Source organism: Giraffa tippelskirchi, chromosome 13 (genome assembly GCF_054371585.1).
Source record: "Giraffa tippelskirchi isolate mGirTip1 chromosome 13, T2T-mGirTip1v1.2.pri, whole genome shotgun sequence".
In the NCBI taxonomy this organism is placed as follows: Eukaryota; Metazoa; Chordata; class Mammalia; order Artiodactyla; family Giraffidae; genus Giraffa; species Giraffa tippelskirchi.
Window position 1 is genome coordinate 22,165,036 of NC_137287.1, and position 23,052 is coordinate 22,188,087.

At 38.2% G+C, this 23,052-nt stretch overlaps 1 protein-coding gene and 1 pseudogene across 1 annotated transcript in view; one reads left to right on the top strand and one right to left on the bottom strand.

Annotated features, from left to right (window-relative positions):
• MOSMO (modulator of smoothened) overlaps positions 1-23,052 on the bottom strand; it is a 69,128-nt gene that overhangs the window by 27,865 nt on the left and 18,211 nt on the right. The window lies entirely within an intron of this gene.
• LOC145531637 (large ribosomal subunit protein uL30 pseudogene) lies at positions 18,353-19,107 on the top strand (annotated as a pseudogene).

Genomic DNA, 23,052 nt, shown 5'->3' on the forward strand with positions numbered 1-23,052 from the left:
GAAAAATCATAGCTTTGACTATATGGACCTTTGTCGGCAAAGTGATGTCTCTGCTTTTCAGTATGCTATCTAGGTTTGTCACAGTTTTCCTTGCAAGGAGCAAGCATCTTTTAATTTCATGGCTGCAGTCACTGTCTGCAGTGATTTTGGAGCCCAAGAAAAGAAAATCTGTCACTGTTTCCACTTTCTCCCTTTCTAATTGCCATGAAATGATGGGACTGGATGCCATGATCTTAGTTTTATTTTTATCTTTTTAAATTATGAAAGTATGATAACACATTTATAGGAGACCTGGAAGATACAGAACAAGGTTACATATAGTTCCACTATATATTACAATTATTTTTAAGTAGATAAATTAAGATTTTTAGTTGGAGTTTCAACAACAAACTCTCAAAAATTAATAGAAGCAATATACAGAGAAGTAGAAGGATATAGTTGATGTGAAAAACACTGTGAACCAATTCAACATAATTAAGATTTATACAATTTTCTCACCACAGTAGGATACACATTCTACTCAAGTACCCACAGACGGTAAACTAGGAGACACTGGATCATATCCAGGGATATAAAACAAGGTGCAAAAATTTCATGGTCTAAAGGTACTGACTGGGAAAGGAGTATGACAAGGCTGTATATTGTCACCCTACTGATTTAACTTATATGCAGAGTACATCATGAGAAATGCCAGACTGGATTAAGCACAAGCTGGAATCAAGATTGCTGGGAGAAATATCCATTACTTCAAATATGCAGATGACACCACCCTTACGGCAGAAAGCAAAGAGGAACTAAAGAGCCTCTTGATGAAGGTAAAAGAGGAGAGTGAAAAAGTTGGCTTAAAACTCAACATTCAAAAAACTAAGATCATGGCATCTGGTCCCAACACTTCATGGCAAATAGATGAGGAAACAATGTAAACAGTGACAGACTTTACTTTCTTGGGCTCCAAAATCACTGCAGATGGTGACTGCAGCCATGAAATTAAAAGACACTTACTCCTTGGAAGAAAAGTTATGACAAACCTGGAGAGCATATTAAAAAGCAGAGACATTACTTTGCCAACAAAGGTCTATATAGTCAAAGTTATGTTTTTTCCAGTGGTCATGTATGGATGTGAGAGTTGGACTGTGAAGAAAGCTGAGCACCAAAGAATTGATGCTTTTGAACTGTGGTGTTGGAGAAGACTCTTGAGAGTCCCTTGGACTGCAAGGAGATCCAACCAGTCCGTCCTAAAGGAAATCAGTCCTGTATATTCATTGGAAGAACTGATGCTGAAGCTCCAATACTTCGGCCACCTGATGCAAGGAACTGGGTCATTGGAGAAGACCCTGATGCTGGGAAAGATTGAAGGCAGGAGAAAGGGATGACAGAGGTTAGATGGTTGGATGGCATCACCAACTTGATGGACATGAGTTTGCGCAAGCTCTGGGAGTTGGTGATGGACAAGGAAGCCTGGTGTGCTGCAGTCCATGGGATCGCAAAGAGTCGGACATGACTGAGTGACGGAACTGAACTGAACTGAGAAAGATACTGAAATCATACAGAGTCTGTTCTCTTATCACTGTGAAATTATGTTAGAAATCAAATCAAAAGAAAATAACCCGCATATTTTCAAGTCAATGTGACATTTACCAAGAGAGATCCTTGATTTAGCTATTGAAAGCCTCAATAAAGTTAGACTGAAAAAAACAGAGAGTAATTGCAGAGAAGAATGCATTTAAATGGGAAATTAGTATCAAAATGAGAAATTAATATTAAAGATAATTTAAACAACATCCCAAGCATTTGGAGATTAAATGTCCAATTTAAATAATGGGTGTATCTAAGAAGTCATAATAAGGAAAATTAGAAAATATCTGTAATAGAATAAAAATGAAAAGAGAATTTACCAGAATTTGCTGCATGCAGCTGAAGCTGCTCAATGCAGTTAAATACAATATGGAGTTTTGAATAAGGTATGAAAACAAATAATGGACATGCACATAAAATTTTGTGAAATTTGAACAAAACCTGTACTTTAGTTAGTAATACTATATCACCTGTTAACTACTTTTTCTTTTTTTACAACACAGTATTTCTCTATATTCTCAGAATTGGATTAGAAGTTTAAAGCCTCAAACTTTGTTTTTAATCACTAAGATTATAAATTTTCTAGATTTAGCAGTAATACTAGATGTTAAAATACATGGAACTGTATCAAAATTTTGAGTGAACATATATTAGAAATCTAGCATTCTATTCATACTAATTAGTGTCAGAAAAGTGGAATCAAAATGTCATAGAATTTTTTAGCTAGGCAAAAATTCATAAATGTTCTAAAATATATATTATACATATTATATGTATACATATACACACACACACACATATAAAGACACAAAACCTTTTCCACTAGGCTTGAGAAAGAACAGTAACAAAAATAAAGAGATGGAGACATCTGAAAACAAATGAAATGAGAACACTGAATATGAAACAGAAAAAGTGAAACAAATTAGATAAAAATAAAAGATCATCATATAGTCTAGTTGTTTTTAACATGGCTGCTCATTAGAAACACATCTGGAGGCATTTGTATTTTTCAAAAAATTTCAAGATAATTCTGTTATGCATCTGGATTTTAAATGGTGATAACAAGTTTTTCTATTAAAGGAAGTTTTAGTGATATAGAATTCTACTGTTTTCTGTTGAAGAAACAGTGATATTAAGTGAACAATACTTACATTATCACAACAGTAAATGATGTTTATCAGTTGTCACAATCAATAGCCACACAAAAAATAAAAGATAATTACAATTGCCACAGTTACAGAAAACTAACCAATCTGATCACATTGACCACAGCCTTGTCTAACTCAATGAAACTATGAGCCATCCCGTGTAGGGCCACCCAAGACGGATGGGTCATGGTGGAAAGTTCTGACAAAACGTGGTCTGCTGGAGAAGGGAATGGCAAACCACTTCAGTATTCTTGCCTTGACAACCCCATGAACAGTATGAAAAGGCAAAAAGATAGGACACTGAAAGATGAACTCCCCAGGTCAGTAGGTGCCCAATATGCTACTGGAGATCAGTGGAGAAATAACTCCAAAAAGACTGAAGAGATGGAGCCAAAGCAAAAACAACACCCAGTTGTGGATTGTGACTAGTGATGGAAGTAAAGCCAGATGCTGTAAAGAGCAATACTGGATAGGAATCTGGAATGTCAGGTCCACAGGAACTCTCTTTTGAGTTGAAAGTCAGGTAAATTTTAAATACTTATAAAATACTCTGTATATGCAGTTTATTATTCCATGAAGTGAGACAGGTTAAAAGCATTAAAAAAAAAGGTGTAAGTAAATCTCCAGATGACAGAGTTGTGATGAATTATAAAGAGAAGAAACATGTTTTTAGGATTATTTCTTACTTTGAAAACTGTCAGGTAACTGCTGACTGGGTCCACCAGTCAGAAGCCTAACGCTGCTTGTGCATGCATGTTTAGTTGCTCAGTGGTGTCCAACTCTTTGTGATCCTTTAGACTGTATCCTGCCAGCCTCCTTTATCCATGGAATTTTTCAGGCAAGGATACTGGAGTGGGTTGCCATTCCCTCCTTCTTCCTGACCAGGGACTGAACCTGTATCTCCTGTGTCTCCTGCACTGAGTGTGTCTTTACGCACTGAGCCATTGAGGAAGCCCAACACTCCTCAGATGGGCTTAAATTCCTCCTTGATGAGTCTGCTGAATCTCCCAGAGCAGCTGTTTTGGACCTTTGCATTCTCCTCATATTCTCTCATGCCTGGCCAGAGTAGATAAACTTTCTTCTCACTTAAAGGGAAAAAATACCCCGAGGTCATGTAAATGAAGCAACCTCATCTGCCCTCCTTTTCACCTGAAAACATCTTTGAAGCTCAGTGCATAATCTCAGAATTTCTTTATACCACCTCTTCCTGTGTGTTTTTGTTATTGTTGCTGTTGTTTTAAGAGCTTAACAGTAATTTTCATAGTGATCTTTTAATTGATGTATAGTTGATGTAACTTCCCGTTTCTTTTAAAGGAGATGAACTCCTCCCTCCCAAAACTTTGCTGTTGTTCAGTCACTCTGTCCTGTCTAACTCTTTGCAACCCCATGGACTGCAGCATGCCAGGCTTCCCTGTCCATCACCATCTCCTAGAGCTTGCTCAAACTCACGTCCATTGAGTCAGGGATGCCATCCAACCATCTTGTCCTCTGTCGTCCCCTTCTCCTCCTGCCCTCAATCTTTCCCATCCTCAGGATCTTTTCTAATAGTCAGCTCTTTGCATCAGGTGGCCCAAGTATTGAAGCTTCAGCATCGGTCCTTCCAATGAATATTCAGGGTTGATTTCCTTTAGGATTGACTGGTTTGATCTCCTTTCAGCCCAAGGGCCTCTCAAGAGTCTTCTCTAACACCACAGTTCAAAAGCATCAATTTTTCGGCATTCAGCCCTCTCTATGGTCCAATTCTCACATCCATACATGACTAACGGGAAAACCATAGCTTTGACCAGACAGACCTTTGTTGGCAAAAGAATGTCTCTGCTTTTTAATACCCTGCCTAGGTTTGTCATAGCGTTTCTTCTAAGGAGCAAGCATCTTTTAATTTAGGGGCTGCAGTCACCATCTGCAGTAATTTTGGAGCCCAAGAAGATAAAGTCTGTCACTGTTTCCATTGTTTCCCCATCTATTTGCCATGAAGTGATGGGACCAAATGCCATGATCTTCATTTCCGAATGATGAGTTTTAAGCCAGCTTTTTAACTCTCCTCGTTCATCTTCATCAAGAGGCTCTTTAGTTCCTCTTTGCTTTCTGCAATAAGGGTGGTGTCATCTGTATATCTGAGGTTATTGTTTATTTCTCCTGGCAATCTTGATTCCAGCTTGTGCTTCATCCAGCCTGACATGCTGCATGATGTACTCTGCATATAAATTAAATAAGCAGGGTGACAATACACAGTCTTTATGTACCCCTTTCCCAATTTTGAGCCAGTCCGTTGTTCCATGTCTATTTCAAACTGTTGCTTCTTGACATGCATACAGGTTTCTCAGGAAGCAGGTAGAGTGGTCTCATAGTCCCATCTCTTTAAGCTTAACCTTATCTGATTTCCTTCCCACCCTTTCTTTTGACTTCAGTTGCCTCCTGGACCAGTGTGTCTTAGTATTTAACTATATCAAAATCTCTTTAATGGATGGATGTATGCATCTTGGGGGGTGTAGAGGGGGTTTGCTGTCATTGTTCTTTAGTTACTAAGTGATGTCTGACTCTCTGGAGATCCTATAGACTGTAGCCTACTAGGCTCCTTTGTCCATGGAATTTCCCAGGCAAGAATACTGGCAGGGGTTGCCATTTCCTTCTCCAGGGTATATTCCCTACCCAGGGATCAAACCCATGTCTCCTGCATTGGCAGGTGAATTCTTTACTGCTGAGCCATTAGGAAAGCCCAAGGAGGGGTACTTGTTTTAAAATGCTGATTATCTGGTTCTCAGACCTACTGAATTAGATTCTCCTTACATGGCACATTTTAAACAAAATCCTTTTTTTGGGGGGGAGGCCACAAGGCAAGTGGAATCTTAGTTCCCTGACCAGGGAACAAGGGATCACACCCATGCCCCCTGCAGTGGAAGTGCAGAGTCTTAACCAATGGACCACCAGGGAAGTCCCAGTAAAATCCTCTTGTTGTCCTTATGCACATTAAAATTTGATAACTGTCTTAGACTATGGATCTTTCTTCTCTCTACAAATGTAATGTTTATGTTTTTATATAAAAAAAAACAAACTATACTTTTCTTAAATGAGTATTCAGATTGTAGATTGCCACACTGTCTCTTCCTTTATTTTAAAAATTATTTATTTTTAGTTGCGCTGGGTCTTGGCTCTAGCTGCAATGAGCCAGAGCTTCTCTTTTCTATGGTACACAGGCTTCTCATTGCAGTGGCTTCTCTTGTTGTGGAGGACAGGCTCTAGGCACATGAGTGGGCTTCAGTAGATGCAGCATATGGGCTTAGTAGTTGTGGCTGCAGGCCCAGGAGTGAGCAGGCTCCAGTAGTTGGGGCGCATGGGCTTAGGTGCTCTGAGCCTTGTGGAATCCTCCCAGACTAGGCATCAAACCCTCATCCCCTGTATTGGCAGGTGGATTCTTATTCACTGTACACCACTTCTCTTCCTTTAGCTCTGGGAGGTGGGGGGGTGGTGGTGGTGGTGGTGATTTATCTCACTAACTTGCTCCTCACACCCTCTGTAACATGATTTTCACTTAATTGCTCTATGTAGGTTGTTCTTTCCAAGATCATTCTTGTCCTTTCAGTTTCTAAATCCAAAGATCTTCTCCAGCCCTCATTTTCTTTAGCTTTTCTGAAGCTTGGGACACTGGCAGCTCCTTCTTCCTGGCTCCGTTTTGCCATCCTGAAACCATACTCCTGTTGTTCTCCCGTCTCTGGGGCTGCCTCTTCTGTTTAGTTGCATCTTCCCCCTTAAATGTTGTAAATCCCGAGGCCCTTAATTCTTTACAGAATTTTAGCCTCATCTTCTACCTGCTTAGGTGTCTTATTGTTACTTCAGACACACAAAACATGTAAGAGGTAACTTTGTGATTTCCCGGTTTTCTTCATTCATTCAAATATTTATTGCCCATCACTATATATGCTAGGCACTGTCTTAAGTACTGGACATAAAAAGTTGTAAAAGGAGATGAATGCAGACACTCTCAATAATGAAACTGTCACTGCTTCAATCACCCATTTTGGAAATCATGAAACTATCCTGTTGCTTGCCTCATTCTGTCCCTTCTAATATATTAAAAATTATTCTTTCTTTGTAATTTTTGTTTGTTCCTTCCATTTCCACTACTGTCATCTGTATCTAGATCTTCTAATATTGAAATTATTCTAATACCTTCTTAACTAGTCTCTCTTCTTCTAGTCCCTCCTACTATTTCATTCATTCACCATATATTTACTGAATGCCTTCTGTGGACAAGGCACTCCTCTGGATACTGGGATATAGCAGTAAGGCAAAGAACATCCCTTTTTTCATGAAGAATATATCCTGGTGGAGGGAGAAAGGAAAAAAAAAGAATTGTAGATAGTCACAAATGTCACTATAATACTGGAAAACTATATGGGGTTAGGGGTTAAAGAAGAAGAGGAAGCAAATCTTAGATTCTCAGAGTGGTTAAGGAAGGCCTCTGTGAAAAGTTGGTATCTGGCTTAGATCCTATCACATTACTGATAAGTTGATTTTCTCGAAACACCACTTTCATGTTATCTCTGCTAACTGTTCTTTTTGCTGTTATTGTAAGTGCAATCATTACCTTCTTAATTTTTATAGGCTATCTACTAATTATAAAACAAAGGCCAAAAATTCCCACCTAACTTTCCAATTTAATTTTCTAAAAATCTCCTACAGATTCTGCTTTAACTAAAAGTTACTGAGTGCTGAATAGGATATGTATGCCACTGTATTTTTTTCCCTTCAAAAAATACCCAACTGAATACATATTCCCAACAAGTATTATCATGTCCTTTTTACAAATAAAAAGGAAAGAAACCTGCCAAAAATCATTCAGCTAGTAAGTGACAGGACTGGCCCACAAATAACAATAAAAGCTGCTATTTATTAACACTTATGTGCCAAACTATGTGTTAAGGGACTTACTTCTTTGTCTTTTTTATTCCTTATTACTGAGAGAGGCATTATTATGATTAGGAGATTGATATGATTAAGTGTGATTTAATTATTAGGAAACTGAAGCTTAAGAGAAGAATAAGTAATCTGCCTAAATCACTAGTGGTCAAAATAGGATTAAAACTGAGACATGTCTGATTTAAAAGTCTATTAGACAACTATGCTTAATCAATTCAATGTCATGTGGAAAACTCCAACCCTGGATCAACATAATGATCTCCTTTTACCACATCTCCACTTACTCTGCTGAACTCTACCAGGAAAAAATATATAACCAGAAGACTGGGATCATTAAAAAAATTTATGTCCCATAGGCCCAGTGAGGCCCTCATTATGACCTAGAAATCTTCCTGCTTTTCTAGCCAGCTCACTCTCTCCCACTTTCTACAGTGGCTATCTCAACCTTTTCCACTCTCCTAAAACTTCCAACCTTATCATCCCCTTTTCACTCCTAACAAATGACACCTTCCATTACACCGCAGAGAAAATATAAGCCATTGGAAGTAAACTCCCTCGGATTTTTACCATCATATCTAGAAACTAACCTTATCTGCTTGATCCTTACTTCCTTTCCTTTTGTCACAAAGGAAAGTGTACCTTGTCTCCTGAAGTCTATCCCTCTGCTATGCTACCACTCTGCTTTGTATCATCAGGATCACTATTCAAACAAGAATTCCTTCTCAGACTTTCCTGGTAGCCCAGTGGTTAAGAATCCTCCTGCTAATGCAGGGGACATGGGTTTGATCCCTGGTTGGGGAAGATTCCACATGCCTGTGTGCCACAACTACTACAGCCCGCAAGCCTAAAGCCCGTTTTCTGCAACAAGAGAAGCCCCCACTCGTCACAACTAGAAAGAAGCCCCCGCTAACCACAACTAGAGAAAGCCTGTGTGCAGCAACAAAGACCTGGTGCAGCCAAAAATAAACAAGAATTCCTTCTCTTTGATGCATTATCAACCCCTCCCTTTCTACTGACTCCTTATTACCATCAAGATAAGGTCAACTCTTCTCCAGCTAAAACTGACCCACCCCAGACTCCACACTCTGTTCTATTTAACTAACCTCCCTCTCCCTTCCACTGGCAAAATTCCGTCTCCACTGCTATCGTACGTCACCTACTAGTCATTGCTCATCCCACTATGGATGAGGCCCCTACTCTACCACCTCACTAAAATGTTTCGCCGAGGCTGTTAAAAATCTCTTTAAAACTAATTTCACTTTACTTTGGTAACACTGTTGACCATTTCTTTCTTCTTGAGGGCTCCTTCTCCCCAAGATCAAGATCCCCTTCCACAAGATCAAATTTTCTTTTGGTTTTCCTCTTAAGTCTAGCACATGGACACATGAAACTACACAGGTGATAAAACTGTGCAGAACTTATTAATACATAAACACGTGACTACAAGTAAAAGTAAGGAAATAGGGGTAAGATCTGTGGAATACATTAATGTCAATAATCTAGTTGTGATATTATATTACAGTTTTGCAAAAATGTAGATACAGAATAGGAATAGGCTAGGAATAGAAATGAACTTTCTCAACCTGATAAATATAATACATGTATATTATAAATATAACAGTAGGATATATGTACATATATCAGTGTTAGCATACTTAATGGAGAAAGACTGAATTAATGTTTCTGCATAAGATCAGGAATAAGACAAGGATATCTACTCTTGCTGTTTCTATTCAGCACTGTTTAGCTAAGGCAACTGGACAAGAAAAATAAATTTACTGAAATACTGTTAGAATAAATGACTGTAAAAAGACTGCAGGATATAATATCAACATATAAAAACTGTGTCCCCATATACTAGTGATGAACAATCTGAAAATTAAGAAGGTAATGATTGCATTTACAATAATAGCAAAAAGAACAAAACACTAAGGAACAAACTTAACAAAATAAATGGCTAACTTCTGGTTTCTAGATCAGCAGGTAAGGAACTTAGATGTTGTCATTCTTGCCCACAGAACAAGAAAGTGACAAACTCAACGTCAACAACTTTTCTTAGATCCATCAGAGAACTGAGGACACAAGAAAACTACAACTATTGAAGCCCATGCGCCTAGAGTTCGTGCTACACAGCAAGACAACCACTGCAATGAGAAGCCTGTGCACTGCAATTAGAGAAAAGCTGGAGCAGCAATGAAAACCCAGCACAGCCAAAACTAAATAAAATAAAAAAAACCCCGTAACAGAAATGAAGACTGTCTTTGATGGGCTCATCAATACAGTAGACACAGCTGAAGAAAGAATCAGCAAGCTGGAAATGTCTACAGAAAATGTTTGAAACTGAACTGCAAGGAGAAAAGAGAATGAAAAAGATAGAATATCTAAGAGCTGTGAGACAATGACAAAAGATATAACACAGCATAGTGAGAACACAGAAGGAGAAGAAAGAGAAAAAGGAACAAAAGAAACATCTGAAGTAATGACCAAGAATTTCCCAAAATTAGTGACAAGTGGCAACCACAGATACAGGAAACTCAGAAAATCAAGCAGGATAAATATCAAAAAACACACAAGAGACTTCCTTGGTGGTCCAGTGGTTAAGAATCCGCTTTCCAATGCAGGGGATGCAGCTTCGATCCCCGGTCAGAGAACTAAGATCTACATGCCACGGGGCCACTAAGCCCCCACACCACAACTGCTGATGCCTAGGAACTCTACAGCCTGTGCTCTGCAACTAGAGAAGTGCCGGCACTATCCAGCACAGACAAAAGGGAAAAAAAAGAGAGAGAGAAAGAAAACAGTTTGTGCAAAGTAATAATAGAAACAATGTATTCAGTGAAGTGAATGACAGTGATATTGCAAGGAGGAACTGGGAATTTAATACTCTATAACAGGAGGAGAAGGGGATGACACAGGATGAGATGGCTGGATGGCATCACCAACGCGATGGACATGGGTTTGGGTAAACTCCAGGAGTTGGTGATGGACAGGGAGGCCTGGCGTGCTGCGATTCATGGGGTCGCAAAGAGTCGGACATGACTGAGCGACTGAACTGAACTGAACTGAATAAGGTAGCTGCACTGCCTCTGAAGCAGTCGGTATTCAACATACTATTATTTAAAGAGGCCTTGGATTAGCTATAAATATACACTACAAACTTGAGGTCAGCCACTAAAAAAATTTTTTAACTATAACTCTTTTACACTGAACACTACAAAATGTTGCTGAAATTAACAAAGTTTTAAATAGATAGTAAGATATCCCATACCCATGGATTGGAAGACTTATTAGATAATAGTTCCCCAATTGATTTATAGATTCAATGTGATCTTTATCACAATCCCTGATGGGTTTTTTGTTTTCTGTTGTAACAATCAACAAGATGACCCTAAAATTTATATGAAAATATAAGGTACTTACGAATAGTCACAAACATCTTGAAAAAGAACAAAGTTCAAAGATACACTTCTTGACTTCAAAACTTACTATAAAACTACAGTAATTAAGACTGTGTAACAATGGCACAAGGACAGAGATCAATGGAGTAGAATTGCGAGTCCCCAAATAAACACTCACATTTATGGCCAACTGATTTTTAACAACAGTGCCAAGACTATTCAGTGAAGAAAGAATAGTCTTTTCAACAAGTGGTGATGGGACATATGTGAAAAAATAAATGCAGACTCTTGCTTCACACCATACACAAGAATTAACTCAAAACTGAAAAGAAATCTAAGTGTAACAGCTAAATCTCTGAGAAGAAAACTTATGAAAAGACCTTCATGACAGTGGATTTTTAGATATGACATCAAAAGCACAAGCAATAAAACAAACAGTAGATAGAATGGACTTCAAAATTAAAAACATCTGTGCATCAAAGGAGTCCATGAAGAAAGTGAAAAGATAACCCACAGGACAGGGGAAAATATTTTCAAATCATATGTCTAATAATTACCTTTTATAACTCAATAATAAAAAGACAATTCAATACAAGAATGGGCAGAGGATCAGACATTTTTCCAAAGACAGAATAGAAATGGCCAAAAGCATATGAAAAATGCTTACCATTACCAGTTATCAGGGAAATGGAAATCAAAAGCACAATGAAAAACTACTTCATATCCACTAGGATGGCTATAATCAAAAACACAAGTAACAAGTATTGGTGAGATGTGGAGAAATTGGAATCCTCATACATTGTTGGTGGAAATGTTCACTGGTGCAACCATTTTGGAAAATAGCCTGTCAGTTCCACATAAAGTTAAAGATATGATCAAGCAATTTCACTTCTAGGAAAGCAAGAGGAATGAAAACATATGTCCACATAAAAATATGTATGTTAGTGTTCATAGTAGCATCATTCATAATAGCTACAAAAGGTAGAAACAATCCAAATGTTCATCAATTGATGAATTACTGAACAAAATGAAGTTTATCTATACAATGGAACATTATTTGGCCATAAAAAGAGGTGAAGTACTGATACATGCTATGACACTGGATAAACCTTGAAAACATTATCCTAAGGGAAAGAAGCCAGTCACAAAAGGGTTATATGATTCCATTTACATAAAACCTGCAGAATAGTTTAGGGCTGGAATGTTTGAGGGGGTGGTGATAGCTGAAGGGCATAGGGTTTCTTTTTGAGGTGATAAAAATGTTCTAAAACTGACTGTGGTGATGGTTGTACAACACTGAATATACTAAAAATTGTACACTTTAAAGGGATGCACTATGCAGCATGTAAAATATCTCAATAAATCTGTTTAAAAAAAAAGCAAGAGATGGAAAAAATAAGCTCTTCAGATCTAGTCCCTATTCCCCCATCATCCTTTGACACTACTCTTCCCTTCAAACTACAGTAATCAGGCACACTGAGCTTTCAGGTTCCCCACATACAACTTTAAAACAAACAAACAAAACAAATTTCTGAGACTTTAAACTTGCTTTTCCTTCTACCTGGAACACTCTTACATCCTTCCCTTCTCTGGTCAACTTATTCTTTAGATCTCAGTTTGGATGTTACTTTTCTGTGTTGCTAGCCATTTCTAACATTTCCAGCCTGAGTTAGAGGCATTCCAGTGTGCTCCCACAGCAATATGCATTTACTACTATTTTAGCACTCTTCTTACTGAATTCCAATTAACTGTAGCTTTCACTAAAACTGAGTCTTTATTGCATCTTATCCTAGAGCAGGTAAAAAATATTTTGTAAAGAATGGAATAAACCAACTGTAAGTCAGAATCACTTTTGTGATCATTTGTCAGCTCAACAGAATACTTTAAAAAAAAGTTCTGAACTGGAAATATTTAATTGTAAAGAGAAAGGCACTGGTACATAATTTGCCTAGAAATATGCATGAAACATTCAGGTTATGACACTTGAAGCAAGTTTTCAAGTGTTAAAACAGTGACCTGCCTTTGCTGGTTTAGCTTTACATAGACATACACATTTAACCTGTTTGGAAAAATAAAGTTCTGATTTTCACATACAACTGCATTTGAATCTTTTCCTGCAGAGATGCATGATAGGTTCTGAATCCCAGTGAATAATCAATCTACAGGTAAGTCTGAAAAATAAAAGACCCAAGAGAATACTGAGGCTCAGAGCACTCTTCTCAATTCTGACTCTGGGTGAAGTTTGAGCAGATAGTATGAATTCCATATGGAGTCCAAAACAACATGGTGACACACTCTGAATAGATTTCTTCTAATATAAGAATGGATATCTGAAACAATTTTGCTAGGAAACATTCCAAATCTGGGGGGTTGAGCAGAGAAACATGGGTTTACAGGGAAGGATTCTGAGAAAATGGTCTTTACAGCCAAACATTAATTTAGAACAACAGGCAACCCTGTTCCATGTTATGAATCATACACATATCTAACAGCCTTGAGAAAAAAGTTCTTTTGAACTTGGAAGTATTCAAAATGGTAGGAATGTACACTAAACAATCTGTACTATAACTTTTAAAAACATGAGCATCACAGAAAGTGTAAAGGAAGTAACACTCTGATCGTATGTACTAATTCACATATATAGTAGTGATGCAATGGTAAATGGAATGTAAATGTAGAACATGAAATATAATTTATCACCTTTGGGAAAATAAAGTTTTAGAAAAAGAAAAAGTAAAGGAAATATGACCAAGAAGAGTATATATACGGTGCACCAGCTCAGTCATGTTGCTCTTTGTGGCCCCATGGACTGTAGCCCACCAGGCTCCTCTGCCCATGGAATTTTCCAGGCAAGAATACTGGAGTGGGTACCATTTCCTAGGGAATATTCTTGACCCAGGGATTGAACCTGAGCTTCTTGTATCTCCTGCACTGGCAGGCAGATTCTTTATCACTAACACCAGCTGGGAAGCCTCAAGAAGATTATATAAAACAATTCCTATAAGAAAGAGGTTCAGTATAGTAAAAGGTAATTTAGGACTTCCCTGGTGGTCCACTGGCTAAGAATCCACCTGTCAGTGAAGGGGACATGAGTTTGGTTCCTGCTCTAGGAAGATTCCACGTGCTGCGGGGCAACTAAGCTCGACAGACACAACCACAGAGCCCACGAGCCCTAGAGTCCGCGCTCTGCTCAGCAACAAGAGAAACCACCACAATGAGAAGCCCACGCCCTACAACAAGAGAGTAGCCACTGCTTGCTGCAACTAGGGAAAGCCTGCGCACAGCAATGAAGACCCAGTACAGCCAAAAATAAAAATAACTTTAAAATTTTTTCTTAAAAATGGTAATTTGAAAAAGGAAACAGAGTCATGGATATAGAAAAACTAGTGGTTACCAAAGGGAAGAGGGGAAAATTAGGAGTATGGGATTAAAAACTATATGCAGCTATATAAAATAGATAAGCAACAAGGATACACTGTTAGGCACAAGGAATTATAGCCATTATATTGTAGTAAGTTTTAACGGAGCATATCTGTAAAACATTGAATCAATATGCATACCCCTGAAAGTAATACTGTTAATCAACTATGCATCAACTTAATGTTATTTTTAGAAATAAGTTTAAAACACCCTTCTGGGGCTTCCCTGGTGGCTCAGTGGTGAAGGGTCCACCAGCCAAGGCAGCAGACATGGCTTCGGTCCCTGGTCCGGGAGGGTTCTACGTGCTGTGGAACAAATGAGTCTGTGTGCCACAAATATTGAGGCTATGCTCTGGAGCCCAGGAGCTGCAACTGCTGAAGCCCACAAGCCCTAGAGCACTTGCTCTGCAATGGGAAGCCTGAGAACTGCAGCTGAGGGGAGGCCCCCGCTCACTAAAGCTGGAGAAGGGCCCAGGCAGCAGGGAAGACTCAACACAGACAAAAAGAATGAATAAATAAAATTAATAAAAAAAAGAATGTCTTTCAATGAAGCAGGAAAAATGACCAATTTATTTTCAAAACAAACAAAAACCACCATCTGATATTTACAATTATGCACTTCTGATGTCAGAATCTGCTCTCTATTTTTTTGGCCAAGATGTGTGGCATGACGGATCTTAGTTCCCTGACTAAGGATCAAAGCTGTGCCCCCCTGCATTTGTAGAACAGAGTCTTAACCACTGAACTGCCAGAGAAGCCCTGGATTTTCTCTCTTTAAAGACCAGGGGACTTCCCTGGTGGTCCAGTGGTTAAGAATCCACCTTCTTATGGAAGTGACACAGCTTCCATCCCTGGTCAGGGGACTAAGATCCCACATGCTGTGGGGCAGCTAAGCCCACACCACAACTAGAGAGCCTGCATGCCACGATGAAAGATCCTGCGATCCGCAACTAAGACCTAACGTAGCCAAATAAATAACATAAATTAAAAAAAAAAAAAAGACCAGGGTTCAGCAGCTTATCTATGACACTGATGTGAAAGTGAAAGTGTAAGTCGTTCAGTCATGTCCAACTCTTTGCCAACCCGTGGACTGTAGGCCACCCATGGACTGCAGCCCACCAGGGTCCTCTCTCCATGGGATTCTTCAGGCAAGAATATTGGAGTCGGTTGGCATTCCCTTCTCCAGGGGATCTTCCCAACCCAGGGATTGAACCCACGTCTCCTGCATTGCAGGCAGATTCTTTATCATCTGACTGAACCACCAGGGATGCCCATGACACTGATGAAATGATTATAATAATAAAAAAAAAATCATAACTTCTACTACATAAAGCAATTGAGTAATCACAATAAAGAAAAATTACATTTGTATGTATGGGTATATATGTATGTGCATGTATGTGTTTGGTGTAATGATTATATTCTGAAACTGAGATAAGGGAAAACTCCAGTAGTTTAATTGATAATAATTTTTACTGATAGTCAACTATCTACTTAAATTTTCTGCATAAAATGTGTATTTCTTAAAATGAATGGGCACAACTTAGGAAAAGATCTGAAATCAATAATGCAGAACTAAAGAAATTTAATGACATAAAATATGATAGGCTTTAAAAATTGCAACTGCATCCAGATATTCTTCCAGAAAGTTATGGTTAGCTAGCCATACCAAAACTGCTGGGAGCTGTTCTCTGTTTTTCAGTCAGACAAGGATCTCCAAACAAATACAGAAATTTTCATATTGAGACAAAGGAATTGAAGGCAAGCACTTGAGGCAGGAGACAAACTAGAAATTCAATCTTCTTGACACTGTACAAGTAGAGTAGACATTTGGCAGCTGTCTTTCTCACTTCCCAAACAGAATCTCAAGTGTTTGGGTTCAGAAAAATATGATTTTGCCCTAACCTCTACTTTAAAACCTTAGCATTAGAATAAAGGGTGCTCAAAACAAATTTTGCTTTCCTATCACTCATAAATCTAGAGGGAGGAAAAAGATAAATAGTAATAGCTGCCACTATATTCTGGGCACTTATTTAGTGCCAGTCATCGTATTATTAAGTGCTTTACATATACTTATTTAATTCTCAAAATAATACAAACGAGGAAACTGAATAACAGGTTAAATGACTAGGTACCAGCTAGAAAAAGGTCTGATTCGATACTGCGCTACAGTTTACTATTTAGGCATATTTTGGTAGAAAAGTGTTTTTTTCTTTTGGTATGTTTGTCCAGAGAGTTAACCCTTAGAAACATCAACAAAGAGGTCTCATAAACTCTGCTTCCACAGACAAAGGCACATTCTTCACAAACTCTGCACAGGAAATACTAAAATAATTTTCTTCAGGTGTTTAGAAACTCAGTTAATCTAATAAAAGACTATAACACTATTTTACTTTCTTAATTCTGATAAAACATAATTTTTAAAAATTAATCTGATTGCTAACCTTATTTCTTTTAACATTATACTGAAATTTTGGGCCTAGGTTTTCTGGACAATTTCTCTGCTATGTGCTGTGCTTAGTTGCTCAGTCATGTCCAACTCTTTGTGACCTCATGGACTGTAGCCCGCCAGGCATCTCTGTCCATGGGGATTTTCCAGGCAACAATACTGGAGTGGGCTGCCATGCCCTCCTCCAGGGGATCCTCCCAATCCAGGGATGGAATTCAGATCTCCTGCATTGCAGGAGGATTCTTTACTGTCTGAGCAACCAGGGAAGCCCAAGAATACTGGAGTGGGCAGCTTAGCCCTTCTCCAGGGGATCTTCCCAACCTAGGAAACGAACTGGGGTCTCCTGCATTGCAGGCGGATGCTTTACCAGCTGAGTTACTTTAAATTACATTTTAAAATCATGCACTTTAAAGATAGTGAAAATAATGAATACCATTTGCAGCAACAGAGATGGACCTAGAGATTGTTATATTGCATGAAGTCAGACAGAGAAGGAGAAATATCATATGGTATCCCTTGTATGTGGAATCTAAAAAGAAATGATAGAAATGAACTTATTTACAAACTAGAAACAGACTCCCAGACTTTGAGAATGAACTTATGGTTGCCAGGTGGTAAGAATGGGAGGAAGACATAAGTCAGTTTGGGATGACATGCACACACTGCTATATCTGAAATGGATAACCAACAAGGACCTACTGTAGAGCACAGGGAACTTTGCTCAATGTTATGTGGGAGCCTGGATGGGAAGGTGGTTTGGAGGAGAATGGAAACATGTATTGGGTATGGCTGAGTCTCTCTGCTGTTTACCTGAAACTATCACAATATTGCTAATCGGTTATACTCCAATATAAAATTTAAAAAATTTTTCAGAAAAGATTGGGCCAACCGGAATAATCCAGAATTTTTAAAAAAATTAAAGATAGTAATTCAGGAGTAATTAAAAAATAGGATGAATTCCATTTTGATTGTGCTAATTCAAGAAGAGGTTCTTTAAATGCTGTAGTTTAAAAGTAAGTTTGGAGATTTACAACACAAACTACTTTAAGCAAGATCCAACTAAATTCTTGTACAGTTTAATTCTTCCCATCATTTTTACCCAGCAAAATCTCAAATAGCTGCTTACGTACTCAAATTATTTACATATTTTCTTCCTTAATCAGTCCCTTTTCAAAGGACAGAAAGTTCATTTAACAACTAGTTATTATGTCTTGTTTCACTGCTATTTTTACTTGCCTTCTTTAATGAATGAATCATTTCAAAATCACAGTTTATAAACCGATATTTGTTTCTACTATCTCTCATGGAAAAAATGCAGGTCCAACAATTGCATTCTCTATCACGTTCTCCACCACATGTCTCACCAAATCCCCATAAGATATTTCAACTTACAAACAGATAGATGTCTTTAAGAATGAAACTCTCGCCTCTTTACCTGCTGGAACCATGGAGGGTGCAGAAGAGAAGAAAAAAAAAGGTTCCTGCTGTGCCCGAAACCCTTAAGAAAAAGCGAAAGAATTTCGCAGAGCTTAAGATCAAGTGCCTGAGAAAGAAGTTTGCCCGAAAGATGCTTCGAAAGGCAAGGAAGAAGCTTATCTATGAAAAAGCTAAGCATTACCACAAGGAATACAGGCAGATGTACAGAACTGAAATTCGAATGGCTAGGATTGCACAAAAAGCCGGCAACTTCTATGTACCTGCGGAACCCAAATTGGCATTTGTCATCAGGATCAGAGGTATCAACGGTGTGAGCCCGAAGGTTCGAAAGGTGCTGCAGCTCCTTCGTCTCCAGCAGATCTTAAATGGCACCTTTGTGAAGCTCAACAAGGCATCAATTAACATGCTGAGAATTGTGGAGCCATACATTGCATGGGGGTACCCAAATCTGAAGTCTGTAAATGAACTGATCTACAAGCGGGTTATGGCAAAATCAACAAGAAGCAAATTGCTCTGACAGACAACGCATTGACTGCTTTATCTCTTGGGAAATACGGAATCATCTGCATGGAGAATCTGATTCATGAGATCTATACCATTGGAAAATGTTTCAAAGAAGCAAACAACTTCCTCTGATCCTTTAAATTGTCTTCTCCATGAGGTGGAATGAAGAAAAAGACCGCCCATTTTGTAGAAGGTGGAGATGCTGGCAACAGGGAAGACCAGATCAACAGGCTTATTAGAAGGATGAACTAAGGTATCTACCAGGATTATTTCTGTAACCTGGTCTAATAAACAATTGAAACAAACTGGAAAAAAAAAAAAAAAAGAATGAAGCTCTCTCATTTACAACTTTCAGGCTCAGTTATCAATACAGACTATGCCTGTAAATAATCATGACTTTGACACTAGTTATAATTCAGCAGGAAACTAATTATTGACGAAGTAGGAGGAATGAGAATCAAGAGAAAATCTTTCAGGCCACCTTGGAATTCATAATGAAAAGAGTAGGAAGTGTCACACACCCTTTAATTTAGGAAGGCAGATTTCAAAAAGGTAGGCATGATGGCATGGAATGAAATTCTTGAAGGAAAGGAAATACAAGAGGTCAGGAAGCTCTTGAAAATGAGGTTCTGACTAATATTACAGATGATAAAGAAAAGAAATAATAAAAGATAAAGGGGAGGGAGGAACAATAAACAAAAGGGAAGAACTAAAGAAACCAGGGACTCATCTGAACAGCACACTATAACAATTTAAAACAGTAGTATGGTATAATGAGCAGGTTATGCCTTTTAAATTCAGCTCTACCACCTAATTAAATGATGCCAAACAAATCATTCCCTTCTGCAACTATACTTCTTCATCAGCAAAACAGGAATAACATTTCTTGTGAAGAGCTACTATAGGGGGTTCGCTACCTACCAAGATCAACATTTCCTTATTGGTCTCTTTGTCCTTAGGTATGGCCCACTAAGAGAGCACAGTCAGAGCACTGTATTCAAAAGTTACCTAATTATTTTTTCCTTGGTAGTTACATTATCAATCTGACATACAGTTAGGCTCACTGGTTTCAATTTGTATTCAACAGTAGGACTTACTTTCTTGCTATCATTTTTATTTTTTGTGAGTATGTGAAACATATACCTGGTTCAAGCAAAGCTTTCTTTTAGCATTTCATTATAAGGTAAAAAAAAAATGTCCATTTGTACATGGGCTAGATTCTATATTCTGTATGGTGACATTTATATCTACAACCTAAAACTACACAGCATTTATGATCAATTTTAAGATAACTGCCTATGACTATTGAAAAGATTATAGCAAAGAATCTCCAAAAGTTAGTCCCAATAATTTTAGTTGACACGCAGTGCTATGTGCCAAGCACTGCTTTATATACATGAATGCTTTAACCTTTAAAGAGACCTCTGAAGTATGCTGGCCAAGACCATGCCACTAGCAAATAGCACAGGGAGAATTTGAATCCAGATTCCAGAGTCTATGTTGTTAGTCACTTAACTAATGTCTCCTGCATTCTAATGCAGTAACGTCTCCTGCATTCTAACCAATCATCCAATGTTCTTACCATTTGGGGACTATAGAACTTAGGCCTCTTTCTGTTGTTGTTTTGTTGTTCAGTCGCTAAGTCATGTCCAACTATTTGGCGACCCCATGGACTGCAGCCTACCGGGCTCCTCTGTCCATGGGATTTCCCAGGCAAGAATACTGGAGCAGGTTGCCATTTCCTTCTCCAGGAGTTATTCCCAACCCAGGAATGGAACCCATGATTCCTGCATTTGGCAGGTAGATTCTTTACTACTGAGGCACCAGGGAAGCCAAATCTTTTCTAGCTTACCTTAAAAAAAAAAAAAAAAAAAAAGTGTGACTTAGGAAAATTACTATATTACTACTTTCCTGATTATTAATAAAAATTTAAAAGACAATAAACTAATATGGACTAAATCTCTTTTGATTTCTCTCATTCAATTAGCATTTATTACACACCTTTGGGCTTCTTAGTAAAGAATCTGCCTGCAATTCAGGAGACCTGGGTTTGATCCTTGGGTTGGGAAGATCCCCTGGAGAAGGGAATAGCTACCCACTCCAGTATTCTTGCCTGGAGAATTCCATGGACAGAGGAGCCTAACAACCTACAGTCCATGGAGTCGCAAAACAGCTGGACACCACTTCGCGACTAACACTTTCACTTTGGGAGATAAAGTGAGTCAGTTTGCTCTTCTTCCTTCTCCAAATCTCAATGAAATGACCCAAGCAATTTATATTTAGAAAAATTCTATAACAGCATGGGAAAATGTCAACAACAGAGCAGAATCGCTAAAGAATTTCTGGAATGCAGAAGAGAATTAAGTTCACAAAAAAGGAGCAAGCGCTTCTGTAGTTTATAATCGGACAGTCAAAAGATAGTCCTGTTCTTCAAAGAAGTGGATGGATTCTCCTTAAAAAAACAAAACAAAAACAAAAACCCCAAATCAGAAAATTGGAGCCCTTAACGACATTAGAGGGCTTTGGTTGTATACCTAAGGGGATACAAGAAAAGTCACTGGGAACTGCACCATTTGGGTTGGCTGATGACACTTGCAACCCAGACTTTTTCAACTGGATGTGAACTGCTTGAATGGTCAAGTTGGGGATTTGCCACAAGTTCCTAAAGAGGGAGGGCAGAAGGCAAAAGGAGGCGATATATAAGGGATAAAGAATTTAAGTATTTATGGGAAAAGTATTTAAGTATTTACACTAACTCTAGGCTAACAAAGAGAACAAAAGCACTGGCCAACAACTTAACGGAGACAAAAAGAAAAAAAGAAAAGAAACAGCACAGTAGGAAAAACCAAAATGCACCAACCTCCCTGATAACTCTAAAGATATTCACAATAACATTAATTAAAATCTTAAGTGGTGAGGGATAAATTGGGAGATTCAAACTGACATATATACACTACTAGAGATAAAATAGATAAATAATAAGAGCCTACTATATAGCACAGGGAACTCTACTCAATACTCTGTAATGACCTATATGGGTAAAGAATCTATAAGAAGAGTGGATATATGTGTATGCATAACTGATTCCCTTTGTTGTAGAGCAGAAACTACCACAACACTGAAAATCAACTATACTCCAACTTAAAAAACAAAACTTGAAAGTCAAAAAAATAAAATCTTAAATACAAGGTGGTCCACTTAAAGCAAGCATCTTACTGGCTACTAGTGTGAATCTAAATGGTTAATGGATGATAACTACCTACTGGATGGTTAGTAGGCAAATACTACTGATAGAAACAGTCCTCTAAAGCTCTGGGAGTTAGTCCTATATCAGCAACACTTCAACATAAGAGTTTGTTTTCTGATCCTAACCCATTAAATCTTGTGAGAGTGGGAGTCCTAAAGGTGATCTTACATGCCTATATACATCTGCTATGGTTTTTTCAGTGATTCAATTAATGATTTTAAAAATTTAAACTCTCAATATAATTATTTTATCTACAGGATAGGAAAATACAGAGTTTCTCATTTTGTGTCTCATAATAAGCAAACGAACAGGACTATAACCAATTATCTTATAGGTTACCTGTGATTATCAATCATCCTTTACTTTTAGAACACTTTCTACTTGGTTACTGATTTCAACTGAGGAGGTCAAGGTCATGGCTTATACAGTTGGCTGATTAGGGGGAAATCTATTCTTGGGCCACAAACTACATCCATAGCGCACTTAGCAAATGTAAGTCACAGTAAGAAGGCTGACAGAAATATTAACGGTTTAGTATATTCTGTCATCATTACTGGAAAATCCCCAAATACATGTTACCTTTAATATGCAGAACAGAACTTGTATATAAGCATTTAAATAGGCTACCTGAGACTTCCCTGGTTGTCCAGTGGTTAAGAATCCTCCTGCCAATTCAGGGTACATGGGTTTGATCCCTGGTCTGGAAAGATTCCACATGCTGAGGAGCAGCGAAGCCTGTACGCCACAACTACTGAAGCCTGTGTACCCTAGAATCCATGCACTGTAACAAGAGAAGTCACTGCAAGGAGAAGCCCATACACTGCAATGAAGGGTGGCCTCCGCTCACCGCCACTAGAAAAAGCTTGCATGCAGCAATGAAGACCCAGGGCAGCCAAAAACAAATAAATAAATACATAATTAATAGGCTGCCTGGTATTTTTTTCTTAGTGCACTAAAC